Genomic DNA, 20,306 nt, shown 5'->3' with positions numbered 1-20,306 from the left:
CGGCTGGGAGGGCTCCTCCCTGGGTGCTGGGAGGGGTTGGGGTGGCCCGCACATCTCTTTTTTTGTTCAATACCAGGATGGATGGCAGTTCAGAGCCAGAGCTTTTCAGGGCAGGGGTGAGGTGGTACCAGGATGAGGGATGCCAGGCAGCTGGTCAGGACTCAGGAAGCTGAGGCCAAGGGAGCTCCCTGCACCCTCGGGTGCTTCCAGGGCTCTAGCATTCGGGGAGGGTGGGATGATGTCTGCCCACCCCTCACAGCCCGTCTCAGTCCTTTCCCTCCCAGAGTGACGGCAAAGAGACGGAGCCTTAACACTTGCCTGATCCCCATGCCCTCTCCTGTCCTGACTCGGGGGTCTGGGTCCCCCAGCTTTTTTTCTATAGCTTGTTTCTTCAGGCCCCTGGCCTCCCAGCAAGGGGCACAGCATGTTGTAGCCCTGACACCCGTCACCTGCAACCTGCCCTGTGGCCTCTCTGGGGCTGCAGAGAGAGATGGCCCAAGCCAGCCTCACTGTGTGGCCTTGGACAAAGTGCAGCCCCTCTCTGGGCCTCATTTTCCCTTTGGCCAGTAGAAGGACCGGCCTCACAGGGCTGTGAACTCCGTCCATGGTGACTTGAGGCTCGAACGGGATGAGGCACTCAACCGCTGCTTGCTTGGTCAGAGCTACTGGTGCATGGAGGTGCTCGCAGGAGCTGCTGGGGGCCAGGAGCAAGGAAGGTGGATGGCAGGGGGGCAGGAGGGGAGGGGCTATGGGGGACCAGTGAGGATGGGGCTGGCAAGTGGCCAGCCTCACCACAGGCCGCAGGCCCCCCGCATGCACCCCCCGGAGGATGCTTGTCAAGGCCTCTTGCCTAATTACCAAATCATTCCCAGATCGCCTCCTGCAGCCTGACCTCCTCGCAGCTGGAGTCTGGAAAGCACCAAGCCCAGCCCTGAGGTGTGGATGCTGGTTTGCAGGGCACAGGGTCCTGCCCAGAGCCTCTCTCACTCCCATGTTCCTGGGAGGCCAAAGAGCACCCCAGCCACACCCTGCTGCCCAGGCCCGGCAGAATCCTCCCCGAAGTCCTCTGTGGACAAGTGCTGGCTGAGGAGTCAGCCCTGCCGGGGAGACCTTGGCTGGGTCCCCTGGTTCCTGGTTTCTTCTTCTGTGGAATGGGGAATTCAACCTTGACCTCACAGGGCCATTGAGATTGCTTGGGCTGACTCTGGGGAAGCCAGTGGCCCTTCTCCCTGCACCTCCAACCAGACTCTGGGAGGTGGAGCGAGGCCTCACCCCCTCCGCCCAACCTAGACACCAGGCTCACTTTGCTCTCAGAAAATGCCCTGCATGGCTGCATCCTCCTGAGACAGATGCACTCGCTGCCTCGGTGCCTGGCACAGGTGGAGGTCGGTGCAGAGCAGGCACATTTGCACCCACAGCCCCAGCGCCCTGAGCCTGCAGTGGAGGCTCCACTCTGAAGGGCAGTGCTTGGGGCCTGGGAAGGGCTGGGCGTGATGGGCCAGGGACGTCCTAGAGTCCCGCTGTGAGTCAGCAGAGCCAGCACCTTCCCCCCACCTGACTGGGTGCTGCCCTCACTTCCCAGCGTGCTCTCACACACGCTTGTGCACAACACACACACACAACACTCATGCCTGCACACAAGCAGGATCCAGCGGGGGGACGGGAGCCCACATCTGCCCACCAGGTGCTCCACAGCTGTGAATCAATGCTTGGAAAAAGCCGCCGGTGCGGCACCCCCTCTCCCAGCTCAGGGAAATGAGGGCAGTCAAAGGTCACCTGAGATTCCCACAGCCCCTAGACCGCAGCACCCACCGTGAGCTGGGAGCCTGTCAGCCCCTCAGCTGCTCTCTCTCATTTCCAGATGGAGAAATAGGACTTGGAGAGGGGCAGGGGCTTTGTGGGGGCCACACATCAGTGGCAGGTGGGGCTGGACTTCCTGCTCTGCCCTTGTGACCTGAGCTGGGACCCCCCGCTCCAGCCCACTCCCAGATGTCTCCCTCACCCCATTCCTCTCTTGTTGCCTGCCTGGAAGGAAGAAGACCCAGGGGCCCTCCACAGTGGCCTCCAGACTCTGATGGGCCTGGGAGGCACACAACTCTTGGCTCTGTAGGAGGAAAGGTGTTCCTCCAGCCACAACAGTCCCACATGGGCAGGCAGTGACACGTGTGGGAGGGAGTGAGCTTCCCATCCCCGGGAGTGTCCGAGCAAAGGCTGGAGGCTACTGCTGGGTGGGGTGGGTGGTTTCAGTGGCCAGCAAGAGTCCTTCCCGACAGAGCATTTCCAAGATTCTGAGTGTTAGTCATCTCCTGAGTTTGGAGGAAATGCTACCCCCTCCCCAGACTCCTTCTAGCCCTGATTCCAGGATGTTTTGAGCTTCTTGGCCAAGCCTTGCAGCTCGTGAACATACAGATCACAGCCTAACTCCCTGCTCACCAACGGCAGCCAGTGGCTTTGTCTCTCCAAGCTCCCTCATAAAATGGGGACCATCACAATGGCACCTGCTTCATAAGTAGTGGTGGGGATAAAGTGAGGGGCCACACGTGAAAGCCATTTGTGAACTAGGCCAGGAACTCATGAACTTGGCTCTGGCCTGGAGGGCTCTGCAGGGGGAGGCGGTGGGAGCAGAGACAATGGCGGGGGAGATGAAGGCATTGAGTGGACAAAAGGGCTGGGTGTGGGCAAGGGAGCCGTGAGGGCCGGGGCTGGGGGCTCAAATGCCAAGCAGAGGTCCCAGGACCTGCATGAGTGGACAAGTGTTTCTTAATGGGATGCCAGGTGGGCACATCCATCACTGCCTGGCCCTGCCACCCCAGGCTCCAGCTACTAGAGGTGGCAGCAGATCAAAGGTCCTTGAGGGTGAGGCCAACAGCCGGGCCAGGCCCACTGACCATGCTGATCCCAGCTGGTGGTCCAGGCCTTGGGAAAGGGCACTGGAAGGGGCCTGAGGATGAGGCTGGACGGAGGGAGGGGTTAAGGTGGGGCACCAGATTAAGGCAGGGCTTTGCCCTTGTCATTGAATTGGGTACCCACATCATGATAACCCATTTTACAGATCAGGACACGAAGGCCCAGAGGTCTCTATCTAGTCCTCTAGATAGAGGACCTGGTGGGAGCACCCAGATTGATCTGTGAGAGATGCTGGCAAGCTGAGATGGAGGGACGGGCGGATGGGAGGCATGCAAGCCAGGGTCACGTCTCTGGCTCAAGATGTTCAGCTTGGAGAACTCCATCTCCCCATCTGTAAAATGGGTGGGCAGGACCCACTGCTCTTCAAGGAGCCTTTCACCCCTGGGGTGGGAGGGGAGGACAGGGCAGGGGTTCCAGAAGGGAGGCCTTCAGCTCAGGTTTAACAAGCTCTCTGTTCAGTTGGAACTGATCAAAACCAGACTGGTGCTGAGCCGTGTCTGCTTCGCACAGACTGAAGCTGCCAAAAATTCATCCCTCACTGTTTCCAGTAAATAATTGGGCTCCCCTGGGGATCCCAGGGCGGGCTGGATGCCTCACCTCCTCTCTTCGCAGTGAACTTGACTAGGGGGGCCAGGAAGGAAGGAGACCCCGGCCAGGCCTCCAGCTGTGCTCCCACCACATCAGACCATGGTGGACGGGTGTTGGCTCAGGGGGCTGCCCACGTGTCATATGGTCACAGTGGTGAGGGCTGCCAGCAGGCCCTCACAGGGCCCCCATACTGAGGAGTCTGGCCCTGTTATCTCCTTCATTCATGTAGTCAACAAACCTTCGAAGAGCTCCCGAGAACTGTGGTGGAGGCAGCCACCCTCCTCAGGCCCCTCGCAGCCTCTCAGGGGTCCCGGGGTGTCAGCACCTCTTCCTTTGTTGTTCTTCCTGTTCATAAAAGAGAGGAGGAAATGCAGAACCAGGTTTTGGCTAGTGAGGCTGTGTTAGCTGCGCGCATGTGCGTGTGTCCTCCCTCCCCGTGCATGCAAGGGTCCTCCCGTGTCTGTCCTCTCCGTGCATGTGTCCTCCCTCCCTGTGCGTGCGTGTGTCCTCCCTGTACATGTGTCCTCCCTCCCCATGCATGCATGTGTCCTCCCCGTGTCTGTCCTCTGTGTGCATGTGTCCTCCCGTGCCTGTCCTCTCCGTGCGTGCATCCTCCCCGTATCTGTCCTCCCCGTGCGTGTGTCCTCCCTCCCCATGCGTGCGTCCTCCCCGTGTCTGTCCTCCCCGTGCATGTGTCCTACCTGTGCGTGTGTCCTCCCTTTGGGGCTACAGAGCTCAGGTTGCACGGAGGTGTCCCTGCAGGGTGGGACCTCTGATTCTCTTGGGACCCTGGGAAAGGGATTCATCTTTGCAGACAGGCTTATCTCACGGCCTGGACCACTCTGGCTCCTGCCTTTGCTCCCTTAGGCCCTCCTGTGAGCGGCCAGCCTGGTGTTGGCAAACAGCGTACACACCTTTCCCCACTCCCATCGTGTGGTCTCCTGCATTCTCCCAACCCCTCACCCCGACAGCAAAGCTGGCTTGGAAGAGGGAGGGGACTCCCCGGCCTCCCCACTCAGGTGGATGAAGCTCCAGGAGGCGAGTTTGCAATTGCAGGGGCCTTAAAAACACGGTGGACCAGTGGGCACTGCCTCAATCAGTCTCTCGTTCCCTTAATGAGCATGTCACTGGGCTCTGGGGACCTGAGGGGACTCAAACCCACCAGGTGCAGGCCCACCTCGGACCATCCCTGCTCTCCCCTACCCCAGACGCAGAGCACCTCCTGGCACAGTTTGGGTGGGATCCTCCTCCTGCTTCCAGCACCCAGAACAAACAGGGAGGGTCATGCAAGACCCTAGGCTTCCCCAAACCTACACCATCCACGGCAGGTCTGCCCGGGAGAAGGTGGAGAGCAGGGAGCAACCCCATAGGCGGCCTTGGTGAGAGAGGCCCTGGCATGCCGAGGTTAGGGACAGAGGCTCAATGCATTGTGGGTGCAGGGCCTGCGTGTGAGTTGGCTGGGACCCAGCACCTCCACCAAAAGTGCCCTCTGCCCTGGGGGAACCCCGCCTTCCTCCTGGAAGCCTGTAGTGCCTGCCCCAAGCCATCCTGTGGGGAGAGGATGATTTTCCATGGATGGCTGGTGGCTGGGTTTGCCCGTGAACAGCTCGGCTTCCAAGGGGCCTCCCCTGAACTAATAGGCACGTACCTGCATGTGTGTTTCCAGTTTGTGACCGGTTACCCCTGTTGTTTGACAGATTAGCCTTCGGGGAATAGCCCCGAGAGACTGTGGGAAGGAGAGGCACAGCCAGGCTCCCTTCCACTCCCAGGATAAGGGGCCTCGTGAGGCCTAAATCAGGAATCTCACCCCATGAAGTTGAGCCCACGGCCCAGAGGGATTAATAAGGAATCCAGCAATAACAATCACCAACACAGACGGGCGGCTCTCAACACGCCATCGGCTGGGCCATGCCCTCTGCAGTTCACCCCCATGACCTTAGCCCAGTTTTCACTCCACTCTACCCAGGAGGAAACCGAGGCCCAGAGAGGGGAAGGGATTTGCCCACTGCCACACAGCTTCTTAAGTGTAGTACTTGGGTTTGAGTGATGCTCTGTGACGGCCAGAGCCTAATCTGTTATAACTTGTCTCAGGCAAGACTCAAACACAGATGCACCTGACCCAAAAGCTCTGCAGCCTCTACAGGCCCATGTGGAGGTGGAGACTCCCAGGCTGCGGTAGCCTCTGTAGGGCAGACAGCGCTGCCCAGCAGGCAAAGGGGACCCGGCAGGAGGTCAGCTGGGATGGGGACTTCAGAGAGGAGCTGGAAACATGGAGGCTTCTCACTGCTCCCCTTTGCAGCCACAGGCCATGGCAGTGGGTGAGTATCTCAGCCCCCACCCACCCCACCTGGATCTCTCCCTGTGCAGGTGGTGTGGGAGCATGATCCAGCTCCCTCCTCATGCTCACCAGGCCTGGAGGAGGGGCTGAGGGGCAAGAGGCAGGGGGGGCACCAACCCACAGTGCTCATAAGCCTGGTGCTCCCTGGAGAAGGAGTGCAGCTGTGGCTGGCTGGAGGCTCGGAACAGAAGTACCCTACCTGCCCCCACAGTGCAGCGTGCGTGCCCACAGGCACACCCAGCAGGAGGGGCCTGCAGCTGGGACAGAATCCCGGTCACACAGAGCAGGGAGCCCAGCCCTGAGAGCTGGAGGCCACACCTAGGACATCAGGAAGAGGCCAGGGAGATGGGGGCAGACTCAAGCTTGTGCTCTGCTCCTAACCTGATGGTGTGGGTGTCAGATGGGGCTATGTACCCTTTGCTGGTGGGAGGGTTTGACTGAGGCTTAGATGAGATCACATGTGGGGAACAGAGAATCAAGAATCTTCAGTCCAGACATGGGGCTGGGGCCTTCCCACTGCCTCCTGGGGCCTTGCTCTGTCTTGGCCTGTAGCCGCCCATGTTTTCAATGGGGAGATGGAGGAGAAGGTTCTCTTGCTCTTAAAAGTCACCTGTCACCTTCCCCGATGGACAGGGAGGGCCAGAGGGGTTAATAACAAATCCCCGCAATAACAATCGCCAACACAGACGGCAGCTCTCAACAGGACTGAGGAGGAGGGTCCCCAAATGTTAGCAGGTTACCTGGGCCTCCAGAAGTGAGATTCCAGGGTCCCATGAAAGCCTGCAGAGTCCAGCAGAGCCCCTACCATCTGGAGCGGCCTGGAGCAGGGCCAGGCCTGCCGTGCTGGAGATGAAAATGGTCCCGGGGTCTGGGGTGGGGGTGGGGAGTGGGGGCCTGTCACCCGCCGGGCGGGCTGGCGGGATGAGCCGTCTAAATAAATCACTAACACACGGGTGGAGAATTCCTTGAACAGGCGCCCAGGATTACGGACAACAGAGCAGAGGGGAGGGGGCGGGGGAGACGCGCAGGGGAGCCATGCCTACAACCCCCTCCCTCTCACGCACCACAGCCTTCCTCTCCCACTTGAGGGCCTGTGACTGATGACTGGGGCTCAGGGTGGAGGCGCCTCAGCTGGGGGCCTCCTCTGCCCAGGCCCAGCGCCTCCATCCGTGTGTGAGAAACTCAAAAAGCCCCGGCCTGTCCGAGGGGAGGGAGGTGTTGAAAGCCGCATCCTGCTGGAGGCTGAGCCCAGGCCAGAGATAATATCATGAGCGCTGGAGCGACGTGGGGCGGAGCCTCGCCAGCCCCCCACCAACCCCCACCTTCCCCCCCCCGCCCCCCCCCCCCCCCCCCCCGCTGCCCCTGCCTGGGGGCCGCACCCTGGGCCCTGAGTGGGAGCTATATGGCAGGGGCTGGGTTGCTCCCCGACTGGAAGGTGGCCTGGACCCCTTCCCACTGGACTCACCCTAAGTTGGAGAGACACCAGCAGACCCAGGACAGGGGCAGAGGTCACCTTGGGGATGGGAGGAGCAGTGTGAGGCTCCAGGGCTGTCTCGGGTCCTCCTAGGGCTCCCTCCCGCCCCTTTCTGGACCTCAGTGTTCATATGTGGACATGGAGGGGTGGCACCCCAGTCACCTCTAAGCCTCACAGTGCCCAGACTGGGTCATTGCAGTTCCAGGGGCGGGCGTGGTTGCTGCTGGAGGGCTGGAGGGGTGAATGAGTGACTAGAACCAGTGAAGGCCCCATAAACCCTGCAACCCAAGGACACCTGGGGACCTCATCCAGAGAACAGTGTCTCCGTTTCCCCGCTGAGCAGTGGTACTCAGGAGTCTTGCAGTTCAGCTTACAAAGGGCGCCTGCACTCACTCCCTCAACCCTGGGAGGGAGGACAAGGAGAGCTTGATGCCTCTGTGCACATGCGCAGACTAAGACGGGACGGCCCAGCTGAGCTCAGCACCAGGCGGTCTCCCCGGAGACCTCCACGGCCTCTGTCTCTGAGCTCTCAGGAGTCCCCGCGCAAACAGGGCAGGAACCGTCAACCTGACTATCTACTTGGTAGATGAGGCGTCCAGGTCCAGGGAGGGGCAACAAGGGGGACTGAAGAAAGCCAGCCAGGACCAGAGCACAGGTGTCCAGCTCCCAGCCAGGCCATGTTCAGGCCAGGCCCAGCCTGCTGTGTACCCACTGCAGGCACCAAGGGTCTCTGCCCAGTCAGTGTCCTCAGACTGCTGCCAGGGAGGCTGGGCCTCAGGTCTCTCTCCTGCTTAAAATCCTTCCCTGCCTCTGTCATGTGCCTGGCATTTGAGCCCCTCATCCCCTGGTCCCTGCTGGCCTCTGTGGCGTGCCCACCGGCTGCCAGCCAACCCCTGCAGTGCTGAGGCCCTGACTGTGTGCCAGGCAGCAACAGGAGGCCTTTGCCATACGCTGGGAGCAACTCCAACACCTGTAGCCTCCACCACCCCAGACCTGACCTACATGCCTCTTGTTCTGGGGCCTGAAAATGCTCCTTTGAAGTGCGGCTCTGTTGGGTCATTCCCACCTCATCTGCACTCCAAATCACTCGCTCAAACTCTGGCTCCCTGCTCCATCCCAGGTCGCCTGCCAGGCCCCATGAGGTGTGGAGAAGACCCCAGCTTCGGAGTATGCCCTCTACCCCCCCTCCCCAGGTATCTTTGGCTCACCCACCACCCTTCTCTCAGCCTCAGTTTCTTCATCTGGCAATTCACCCCTCAGAGGATGCGCGGTGCTGCAGGGCTTTGAGGAGAGGTGAGGGAACGTACTTTGCAGATTGTAAAATGCTGTTCAAAATGCAAATGGAACATGGCGGGAGAACATGAGGGGGCGGCTTTCCAGGGCCACGTGGAGATCGGGGAGGGCCTTCCTGTGCTAAGGCCTAGAGGTGGAGCCCCTGGGGCATCCTGGGGCTAGTGGTGCCATGCTGGGAGGGCTGATCATGGGCACCTCATTCTGAAGGACGTGGAGCTCTGTGAGGGGCGCACTGACTGGCACCTTCTCAGGGCAGACTCACCCAGGCCACTGTTCAAAGGGGCCCTTCTCTGAGGGCAGACAAGGCCCTTTCCCGTGAACTCAGCATCCCCTCTAACCTCTTAGAAAACAGAGGCTCAGCGAGGAAAGAAGCTAACCACAGTCGCATAGCCACGCAGAGGGCCAGGCCAGGATCCTGCCAGCTGGCTCAGCTTCTGGGGCTGCCCTGGGCTCAGGCCTGCTCGCCCCTCGCCAATCAGCCAGGGAGACAGAGGCCTGGCCTGGAGCAGAGCCCCCACTGGCTCCTTGGCTGCTGCTCAGTGCCCCCCACACCCTAAATGGTCCCCACTGCAGGGATGTGGGGGCAGACGCTGCTGGAAAGTGGGGATTTTGTGGTGCTTTGGAAGGGGCTGAGTGACATTTACTCCTCATAAGAGTTTGTGAAGCGAATAAATAGTCAACACGATTGCTTTACCTACTGAGGAGGTGCAGGGGTCATTCAGGATCAAAACCAACAAACAAGTTCTGCGTCCTCTGCTGGCCCAGGAGCTACCCTGCTACCTACGGGTACCTTCCTGATCCTCGTTTCATTTACCCCTCACAAAAGCACTGAGAGGAAACAAGTATTTCCTGATCTACAGATGAGGACACTCAGAGTCAGAGCAGTTAAGTCACCTGCCCAAGGTCACACAGCCAACAAAAGACAGAACAGGACCTTGAACTGAGGTCTGTGGATTTCAGGTCGGGGTCCTTTCCACGGCACCACCATTTCACCCCCACCCCCACCCCCATCCCACACCCCCATGGTCAAGAGAGCAATTTCGCAGGAGAATGGGGCCCTGCCCTTAGCATTCCTTCCCTGCACCGGCCTCAGTAGAGGAGGAGTGTGGGCACTGCCCCCACCCAAGGGCCCCCATCTCTCAGGTTAGTGCCAGAGGCTTCCTTGGAGAGTGCCAGAGCCTCTTCCTCAGACACCTGGGGGTAGGTGCCCCCTCAGGCCTGTCATCCTGCTCTCCTCAGAGTTCGCCCATTGGCTCCCCCACTTTGTTCTCCCCAAAAATCTCCTCCAGCTCCTCAGGCACAAATGGAGCTAATGCAGGCCCTGTGACCACAGAGGCCATGAGTGCAGCTTTACCCTGAGGGCGTCGGGGAGCCTGGGAAGGTGCTGAGCTGGAGGAGACAGGGTGGCTCCAGGCCCGCACTCATCAGAGTCCCCTTAAACCTAGGGCTGGGGGTGAGAGGCAGTGCCCAGCTGTGTGTCCACACAATTATGTCTTTGTAAAATCTGCAGGAATAGGATGTTGTAACTGCAATGGGTTAAGACCTCAGTCTCACTCCTCTCTGACTTCCGCTGCCCTTCCTGCCTGGAACAGCTATAGTTTTGGGATCTGGCTGAGGGAAGGTGAGGATCCTGTGGCTTGGGTTTGGGGATGTATGTATGGGGCTGCAGTCACTTGCATGTCTGTTCTGTTCTTGCTGGCCACCCTGGTGTGCAGTGGCTTCCAGGAACACCCCTGCCACCAGCACCATGACACCATGGGGCAAAGCCCTAGGTCTTGAGGGACATCAACATGTCCAGCAGCCCCTGGCCCTGGCAGCATGTGGACAGCGGCGAAGAAGCCAGGAATGAAACGGATAGAGCCAGGCCCTAATCTGTGGAAAAGGCTTCCGATCACCAGGTTGTGCAAAGTTGTAAGTGGAAGATTTGGTTCTTTTCCATGCGCACTCCATGTATAGGTTTCCTCCGGTTGGGGACACTCAGTGAAGCTGCAGGTTTAACTCTAAAGGCACCATTTGCTTTATTCTCTTTTCTTAATAACAGTCACACAAAATTCAACTTCTCGGAATTCCTGTGTTTTTGGCAAACCGGCAGCAGCATTACAAGCAACAAATACATCTGTGCCCTAAGCTGTATGCTTTACGCATCCCACGATGGAACCATGCATTAGAATACCAGCTTATCCCATTCTGCTGGAGCCCGGCTGTTCCAGATGACACAGCAGGCAACATTTTTTTTTTCTCAGCAAGGGCCCTCCACATCATACAAGCCTCAGCCTCCCAAAACTCAATCTGCCCTGGTCTACCAAGAAGCCTCCCAGCCTCGCTCAACCTCTGCAACACTCTTTCTCTGGCTGTAAATTGTGTGACCACAGCCAGGGATTCTCCCAGACCCAGGCACCCCCAGGCATCACCTGTGCTCTCAGAACCCCCATTGTCATGTTTCCCCCAACTCTACACACTTCAGAGTCTGGGGATGCATTTTGGCAGGTAGCGCCTAGGGGGTCAGGTGGGGCCGGGAGAACAGGGGCTCTGAAGGAGCAGATGCTGGGCCCCAGCCCCTGCCAGGCCTCTGCAGCTGGGCTGCACGTGGCTGATCAATTAGCCAGGAGCGAAGCCTGCTTGGGAAAGGAACCTGGTCAGCCTGCATGTCCAGGACCCATCTTGCAGGGAGCAGGGCTGGCCTGGTCAGATTCTCTTTTTCTGAAAAAGAACCCACTTTTTCAAAATAACCCACTTTTTCTGAAGTCTGTGTTAAATCCAACATGCGTGCCACTGAGTCAGTTGCTGTTGTTCGCCTTCCTCCTCCAGGGTGCTCAGCCTCTGCCAGCTCCCCTGTCCACACCCCACAGATGAGGTGCTCACCCACTCTCCGGGGAGTCTCTTGCACCCTGGCCAGCCACAGCTGTGAGAAGCCTTGCATGGAGTAAGCATCTGCCTCTAGTTGGCCTCTGCCCACAGGTCTGGGGTTCACTTGGATCAGGCAGGACAAATGCAGCCTCCCTTTCAGCATCTGGAAAACCCCTGCAGTCATTTGTCCTTCACAGCCCAGACCAAGCATCATTGTCCTTTGAGGCTTTCCCGGCTCCCATCCCACCTCCAAAGTTCAGGAGCTCCCACACAGGGCAGTGCAGTCCCCTATTTTTCTTTAATCCTTTCTCTCTCTTTTTTTTCAGATCAGGTCATCTCTGTTAATCTGTCTTCAGAGTCAGGTATTCTTTTTTCTGTCATCTTCAATCTATTGCGTAGCCCAGCCAGTGAATTTTCCATTTCAATGATGTGTATGGAGTGTGTGTGTGTGTGTGTGTGTGTGTGTGTGTGTGTGCATTTATATATTTCTCTGCTAAGAATCCCTTTCTTTTCCTTCATTAAGACCACTTTTTCAGCCAGGTGAGATGGCTCATGCCTATAATCCCGGCATTCTGGGAGGCCAGGGGGGGTGGATCACTTGCGGTCAGGAGTTTGAGAGCAATGTGGCCAACATGGTGAAACCGCGTCTCTACTAAAAATATAAAAATTCCCCTGGCATGGTGGTGAGCCCCTGTAGTCTTAGCTACTTGGGAGGCTGAGGTGGGAGAATCACTTGCACCCAGGAAGCGGAGGCTACAGTGAGCCGAGATTGCACCACCGCACTCCAGCCTGGGTAAGGTTCCATCTACAAAAAACAAAAAACCCTCACTTCTTTTGAAGCCTTTGTTAAATCCAACATGCGTGGCGCTGAGTCAGTTGCTGTTGTTTTCCTTTTTTGTTTTCCTGAATGTGGGTCACATTTTCCTGTTTTGGTGCAGCTTAGAAACTAGATATTCTGGTACTCTGGTTTTTTCATGCTTCTCTGATGATTGCTGTACTTCTTCTGCTGGGGCGTGGTTTGCCCGTTTCAGCCGCACGCTCTGTCTGCTCCACGGTGCGGAGCGGCACAAGCCTCCGCTCCTACAGCTCCCACTCGTTGCTTTTCTCAGCGTGGCTCCCAAGGGTCCCCTACAGCTATCACTGGGCAGTCATCCCAGGACTGGGAAGTTTACATTCAGAATCTGGTGCTCATTTTTCGATGGTTCTCTTGTTTCTGTGGATTCTCCCCTAAATTTCCAGCCGCTCTGCCAGGCTTGGACTCTGTCCTCTCATACCTCAAGGCAGTAAGACGTTTCCACTTTCTGCAGCCTGCTCTGTATACAGGTCGGGAAATCCACTCACTGTTTAAAAAGCAGGACACTCACATATTTTACCCAGTCCAGAGCTGCTGTCTTTCGAGGGTAGCTTATCTCTGGTTCCTGCCTGGCTTTTTCACCAGGCCCTCTAGCACCGGAATATTTGGACAGAGTTTGTGCTCAGGTTTTGGGCCTGCGGCCTTCTGCAGTTATCTCACTGCCAGGATTTCCCCTTTGATGCCCCAGCTGCTCTTACAGTTTTGAACTTTCCACCACCTGTTCCAGCCTTGGGGGTGTGAGAGTGCTGCCATGATTCTTACCTCTTCTTGTTGCCATTTTTCAGGAGTAAACTTTTTTTCTGTCTTCTGTCTTTCTAAAACACTTTCCAGGGGCTTTACATGCTTGCTTTTTTAAAAAATACTTTGTCTAATTCCATAATTGCTATCTGCAGGACAGCTCATGCAGCCACTTCAAACCGCCACCGTTGCAGGAAGCTTCTCCCACTGCACTGTTTTGAAAACCTATGCTGGTCGGGTGTGGCGGCTCACACCTGTAATCCCAACACGGAGGCCGAGGCAAGTGGATCACTTGAGGTCAGGAGTTTGAGACTAGCCTAGCCAACATGGCCAAACACCGTCTCTACTAAAAATACAAAAATACAGACACACGCATGGTGGCGTGTGTCTGTAATCCCAGCTACTTGGGAGGCTAAGGCAGGAGAATCACTTGAACTTGGGAGGCAGAGGTTGTGGTGAGCCGAGATCATGACATTGCACTCCAGCCTGGGCGACGAAGGGAAACTCATCTTGGAAAAAAAAAAGAAAAAGAAAAGAAAACCTATGCTAGTCACTCTCCATGCTTACAGCCCTTCCAAAGGTTCCCACTGCACTAAAGATCAAGTAAAAAGATCCCTAGTGAGACCTACAACACCATACAAGAAGTAATATAGGGATTATTTCAAGGTTAAAATTCCTGTAGACCCCCTAAGGTTGAAACCTGATTCTTCTTTGTACCGTCACCTAAAGAAGTCTGTGCCAGAGTGGGATCTTTTCCTTCTCCCCCCCTCCTTCCTGGAGCCTGGCACACACTGAAGCCAGAAGTCAGAGGGGGCATTTGGGAATGCAGCCACGGTGAAGTGAGAGACAGAAACACTTTGGGCATGATGAGGCCAGCAGGGCCCCCACTTGGTGCTGCAGATGGCCAGAGTCTGTCTGGTAGGTGCACTGCCAGACCTTCCACAGCCTGACCCTCCAGGGGCTGAAAACAAGAAAAGGTTGAACTTAAAGAGGGGGGCAAACCCAGGGGTTAAAGGCATCGGGGAAATAGTTCAGGAGGCAGAGAGTCTAGAGGAGAGGGGCTGGCCACAGAGGGCACCCACGGACCTAGAAAGACGACCAAGGTGGGGGCAGGTGAAGGCAGCCCTCCCAGGGCTTCCTGCCTCCTATCACAGGGGTGGGCAGCTATGGCCCAACCCTGAAGCCAAGACTGTTTCCATTTCCTCCTGGGTCCTGTGTTTTCCGGGTGGGGTGGAGGAGGGATGACGAATTGCAAAGAAGAATTGTTATAGACTGTTCCATCACTCCATTTTCACTCCCAAGAACATTTTACACACCAGAAACTAAATGTAAGCTGAGTCCTATAGCTCTCCCACAACCGTAAAACCAAAACAGGTTTTCAAATTAAAACCACATCAAACTACTAAGCTGACTGAACTCATATTAGCAATATTCATTTAACATGGTGGATGATAGTTGGCTGAAACTAAATCACCCTCTATCACATGACCCTGGCACTCCCGCCACATGCCACATTGCAAGTTCCTCAGCCTTTAACGTGCCCACACTGCAGGTCAATGACAACTTATTTCTGTCCCTCTGAATCTCTAGGGCTCCTCTGGGCTGCAGGCCCCAACATCCCTGGGTCTTAAGCTTGGTGTGGGTCATTCCTTTGACCCCCTTCACTGATCTCCCTGTTTACTACCTCCAGGACAGAGTGGATGGATACAGCCTGGAATGACAAAGGGAGCTGAAGCACCACATGTCTGGAAAGCCAGCCTTTCCCTGCAGGGTCAGGCTTTGCTGAGCAAGAAGAGGGTGTGTGAGTTCTGACCAGACAGAGCCTGGAGGACTTGGAATGTACAACCATCAAAACAAACAAACAAACAAACAAAAGCCATATAGGAGAGAAAAATACAGACTGGTGATGATGTAGGAGTCTTTTCTCACCTTTGAAAGAGGAAGCGAAAGTGTGAACAGCTACAGTGGGGACTATTTGGAAGGCAGGAACTAGATCTAGAAAGATTTCTGTAGCCAGAAAGAAGCACTTCTTCTCTGGTCCCTGTCCCCTTCTGGGTCCTAAATGGGAAATAGGGACCTGACTGCCCAGGGCTTGCCAGGAAGAGCCAGGCCAGCCTTCATAGAAGCCCTCCACGTTCCTCGGGGTGCAGGGCAGCCAACCAGCAGAGTGGAGAACTCCATGCAGGTGGCCTGACGGCGGCAGGGAGGGAAAGTGGGCTAGGCGGCTGAGCCCCGAGTGAGCTGGGTGCACCTTGCCCTGGAGGAGAGGATCCCAGGGTGAGAATCAGGGAAGAGCTTCTGTAGTGGGGCTGGCCCCTGACACCCAGATGAGCCACACCCCAGGCAGGTCACACCTGGGCCAGGAGGGGTGAGGTCAGGAAATTTGGGGAATTTGAGCACTTACCCCATAGAAGATAATCTGTGACTAGAGATGACTGAGTTGTCTTGAAGTGGCCAGATAAGTGTTTTTCTGCCAGCAGCTGAAACAGGCTCGGGTGAGGACAGTTATGGGGACGTAGGTGACATTTCTGCACATGGTTGTTTACTCCCTGCCACATGTGCTGGCTTCCTTGTGCCAGCAGGATGGGCCGGGCACTAAAGCTGAGTCCATGAGGGCAGCCAGAGGGGTCAGGATGTACTTTGTAAAACACAAAAAACCACCAGGCAGTTTTGGGCATTTGGGAGGGGGTGAGGTAGTGAAGAAAAAAAAAGATCTTCAAGGCTGAAATACAAAATACAATAATCAGAAAACACCCCGGGTAAGAGGGGCATTGTCCGTAGACCCCTTAAGGAACCCGGATCGCCACCCCACCCCCCCGCCCCCGCGCCTCCTCCGCGCCGTGGCCCACCGCCCAGCTCCAGCCTCTGGCTCCTCTACAGGAGCCGTGCTCTTCTCCACTCCAAGCCCCTGCACAGGCTCTTCGCTCGGCCCTGGCCTGGGTTGTGTCTGGGCTCAGGTCTCAGTTTACAGTTCAGCTCCCCAAAGCTTGCCCGAGATCTCTCCTGGGCGCCCGCGGTTCCCCAGCGCGTCGCCCCAAGGCTGCTCAGCCAGTGCCGACCGACAGGGGGAGCCCGGTCAATAAGAGACGCAGGAAGGAATGGAGGAGGGAACGGGGCTCGCTGGGCTGATGCCCGCCAGAGACATGACGCAGGGGTCCTGGTTTCAAGTTCTAGCCCTGTCACTTTCCAGCTCTGTGACCTTGGCCAAGACTCTAACTTCTCTGGGTCTCAACTGCTTCCTCTGTAAAATGGGCAGTCAACACACCGGGACGAATCTATCCAGTTTTCTTGAGCACAAGCTGTGCCTTAAATCCTGCGCCTGCCCTGCGGGAGCTCGGGGACTACTGGAGGTGACAGAGGGAAACACACTTAGGGATATGTAGGGAGGGCTGTGCTGGAGGCATGACCGGTAGTGGGGGGAACACAAAGGAGGGAGAGTGGGCGGGTGGAGAGTGGGGAAGACGTCTGGGAGGACTTCAAAGAGGAGAGGAGGGTAGCTGAGCTCTGGCATGCAGGTGGACAGAGGCTTGCTGTGGGTTAGGGGGGAAGACATTCTAGGCAGAGACATCACAGCTGCAAAGGTCCCAGGGCTACAGGAGCAGGGCGTTCTGGGAATGGCCAGTGCTTCCACCTGGCTGGAGGGCCGGGTGTGTGTGACAAGGCGCAGGGGACTCCAGTCACCTTTCACCCATCATCCATAGCCAATCTTGTTTCCTTCGCACCCCACTCACACCCTACCCCCAATCCCAGACAGACGCATCTCACCTGTAAATATTTCTCTATGCACCTAAGCAACAAGGACTTAAAAAAAACAAAACCACAATGCTATTATCGCACCTAAACGAATTAAAAATCCTTCATATAATATTTAGTTAGTGCTTACATTTTGATTGTCCCTTAATTTTTTTTCAGTTTGTTTAGTTTACAGGAACCAAACACGGTTCATAATGGGATTGATTTATATGTCTCTTGAGTCTCTTGTTAATAGGTTTTCCCTTCTTCTGTGTATTTTTTCTTTGAATATATTTATTGGAGAAACCAGGTGTTTCGTCCTGCGGGGTTTCCAACCGTCTGGAATTTTCCGATTGCATTTTCCTGGTGTTAAAGTCTCATCTGCCCTCTGAATTTCCCATAAACTGGTAGTTAGATCCAAAGCAGTACCACCCAACAGTAAATAATGTGAGCCACAAGCGCAAGTCACATATGTAATTTTAGATTTTCAGGTAGTAACATTTTAAAAAGCAAGAAGAAATGAATGAAATTAATTATAGCTTACTTAATATATTCAAAATATTCTAACATGTCATCAATATAAAAATTATATAAAATCACTTACATGCTTTTCTGTACAAAGTCTCTGCAATTCAGTGTGCATTGTATAGCACATCTCAGTTTGGATGGCCACTGTTCAGTGACCTCATAACCCCATGTGGCTAGTGTCTCCTGTCTTTGGACAGCATGGATATTTCAAAGGTGTTGCGTTTTCCATCAGGAGGCATCAGATGTCTGGCTGCCTCTCTTCCTGTGCCATTGATGAGCATTGTCTTAGATGTGCTCATTCCTTAGGAGCTGCAAAGAGAAGACAGCCTAATTCTATGATCTCTTCTGAATCTTTTTACTTGGAATATTTATATAAAAGAAACTTCCCTTCACCAACTATCCAGTTAACTAGTGTGCACAATGCATATAGCAAAGGTAAGTAAATGTTTGCTGCTTCCCTTTATGTAACAGTTCCCAGAGGGCGAGAGCTGTGTTTAGGACAGGTCCCTCTCCCCCTCACCCCGCATTTTCTCTGAGTCCTTACTCCTTTCATTGTCTTGTCTCCTTCCCGAGCCTTTGCCTTCTCCCTGCTACTAGCTCCATCCCATTCAAATTTACAGGAAATCTTCCTTTGATCTCACAGTCCCCTCCAACTTCTGCCTGGATTTTTCTCCACCACTTTATAGCTAAACTCGCAAGAGTTGTCTACACTCACTGTTTCTACTTCCCCACTGTGCATGCCCACTGCCCCTGGCTTCCTCACGGCTCCCCAACCCTGACACAGCTCCCATGGAGGTCACCAAGGGCCTCAGGCTGTGCTTGCCCTCACCTCCCCGCAGCTCCTGGGTCTTTGGCCCTGTTGACTCTTCCCCATCTCCGTGGTTTCTGTCCTGTGTCTTGTCCCACTCCATGTTCATCCTTGGGAGAAGCTCCTTGGGCCTCTGTTCTGGCTTTCTTCTACTAACCTGTGCACAGAACCCCCACCCCCACCTCAGCCATATCCCCTGCCCCCGGCCGGCAGCCACAGGTTCAATCCTCCACTCCCCAACTACCACCTGCCTGACACACAGCTGCACCGCAGCTCCGTGCCCTGTGTACTTTCCTGTCTCAGCCATAGGCCTGGCAGCTTCCTGAGGGCAGGGACAGTGTTTGCCTTGTGTATTTCTCATCCTTGAGTCTAGCCAGTGCTTGGAGTGCAGGGTGCAAGTCACTGACTAACCATTAAACGCATGAACAGTACAGGTTCCTGGCAATGCCTTTGTTCTTGCTTCTTACCCTGGCTGGTAGCCCCAACCTTGTTTCACCCTCTTGACCTACCTGTCAGACACAGCTAAGGGGAGTTCTCAAAGAAGCCCCTCTTGCTCCTCTGCGCCCCACCCCTTGCATGTCTGTGAGTCATAATGTACACGGCCGACCTCATGGACGTTTGACAGTTATATCGCATTTCCGGAGGTTATAAATACACATTTTCCCCCTCAGAGCTGCTCCACTCCCCACAGCACAATGCTGTGAGGTGCTCAGTTTTTCCACTCCCTGCACAGAAATGTCCCTGGGTTTGCCCCTCCCTGTTAGCTGGGGCTGCCGAGTGGGGAGGGCTCTCTGTAGCGGGGAGGATGTAAGATGGGTGGGACAGAAGGAGAGGCTGTGGGGCCTCCACAGGGCTTGGGGTGTGGAAGAGAGAGCCCTAGGGGAGAGGTCAGGGCCTGGTCTGGCCCCAGTGTGGCCTTGGGATGTGTGTGACCTTCAGCAGGTCACCCTTCTTTGGGAGCGGGGTTCCTGGGTCAAGTATCGATGGGAACATCTTGCCCCCACCCTCTAAGGGCTGGCCTGGGGATCAAATGCAATGACATGGGGGAGAGGGCTGGGACAGGAACAACACTGTGCCTGTCTGAGGGGTCACTGCATCACCATGGAGACAAAGCAGGCATCGCCATACCGATGTGTGCAGGGCAGGCCAGGTCAGCAGGGCCTCAGCTCCTGTTCAGGTTTCCCAGCCAGCAGTGGCTCATTAGGACTCAGGATGTGCACTGAGAATCGGTGTGATTTGCTGTTTACAAAAATCCAGTTCCACAGTCTTATATTATCTGGAGACAGTTCTGCTTTTTTTTTTTTTTTTTGATGGAGTCTTGCTCTGTGGCCCAGGCTGGAGTGCAGTGGTGCGATCTCAGCTCACTGCAATCTCCGTCTCCTGGGTTTGAGCGATTCTCCTGCCTCAGCCTCCCGAGTAGCTGGGATTACAGGCATGTGCCACCATGCCCAGATAATTTTTTTTGTATTTTTAGTAGAGACAGGGTTTCACCATGTTGGCCAGGTTGGTATCGAACTCCTGGGCTCAAGTGATCCCCCTGCCTCAACCTCCCAAAGTGCTGGGATTACAGGCGTGAGCCTCCTGGACCAGTTCTGCTTCTGAAGTAACACTGGGCCTTCACAGAGCTCCCAGGGACCAAGAGACAGACACAGGTGCAACTTAGCAAACTCAGTCTGTGCTCTTCTTCACCCACACTGCCCCCGCCCCAGGCCAACACGCACACTTCAGGAGCACCTACCGTGTGCCACTGAAGGCAAAGCTTAGGTGCGGGTCGGGGCTGAGAAGTCTAGGTGGCCGGCAGGCTTTTGGCAGCAAAGGGCCTGGCGCTGAGGTCAGCAGGCTCTGGAGACGTGTGCTGCGGGAATGAAAAGTCACATACCACCTGCACACAAAGTAGCCTGGGGTCTCCTCACATCAAGTGTACCTGTTCCTTGACCCAAACAGCAAGTAATCTGTGGACATTCACAGTGAGGCTGGTTTCTTTGAGGAATAAGGTATTCTGCAGAACTAAAACTTTTTAAAAATGTTTTTGCAAGTAAACTTTTGAGAGAACAAGTTTATCCCTTAAAGCATCATTTTAACCATCTTGAATCATACACCTCCTTAAACTATTTTATGCATTTTCCTGTCAAACTAAAATCAATGTATCCTTTCTGTGATGACTGGGATCCATCCTTAGCAACAGTAAAAGTCACACTAA

The sequence above is a fragment of the Sapajus apella genome, unplaced genomic scaffold, assembly GCF_009761245.1.
Source record: "Sapajus apella isolate SASKATOON/1434 unplaced genomic scaffold, GSC_monkey_1.0 scaffold106, whole genome shotgun sequence".
NCBI lineage: Eukaryota > Metazoa > Chordata > Mammalia > Primates > Cebidae > Sapajus > Sapajus apella.
This window is presented reverse-complemented; position numbering follows the sequence as displayed.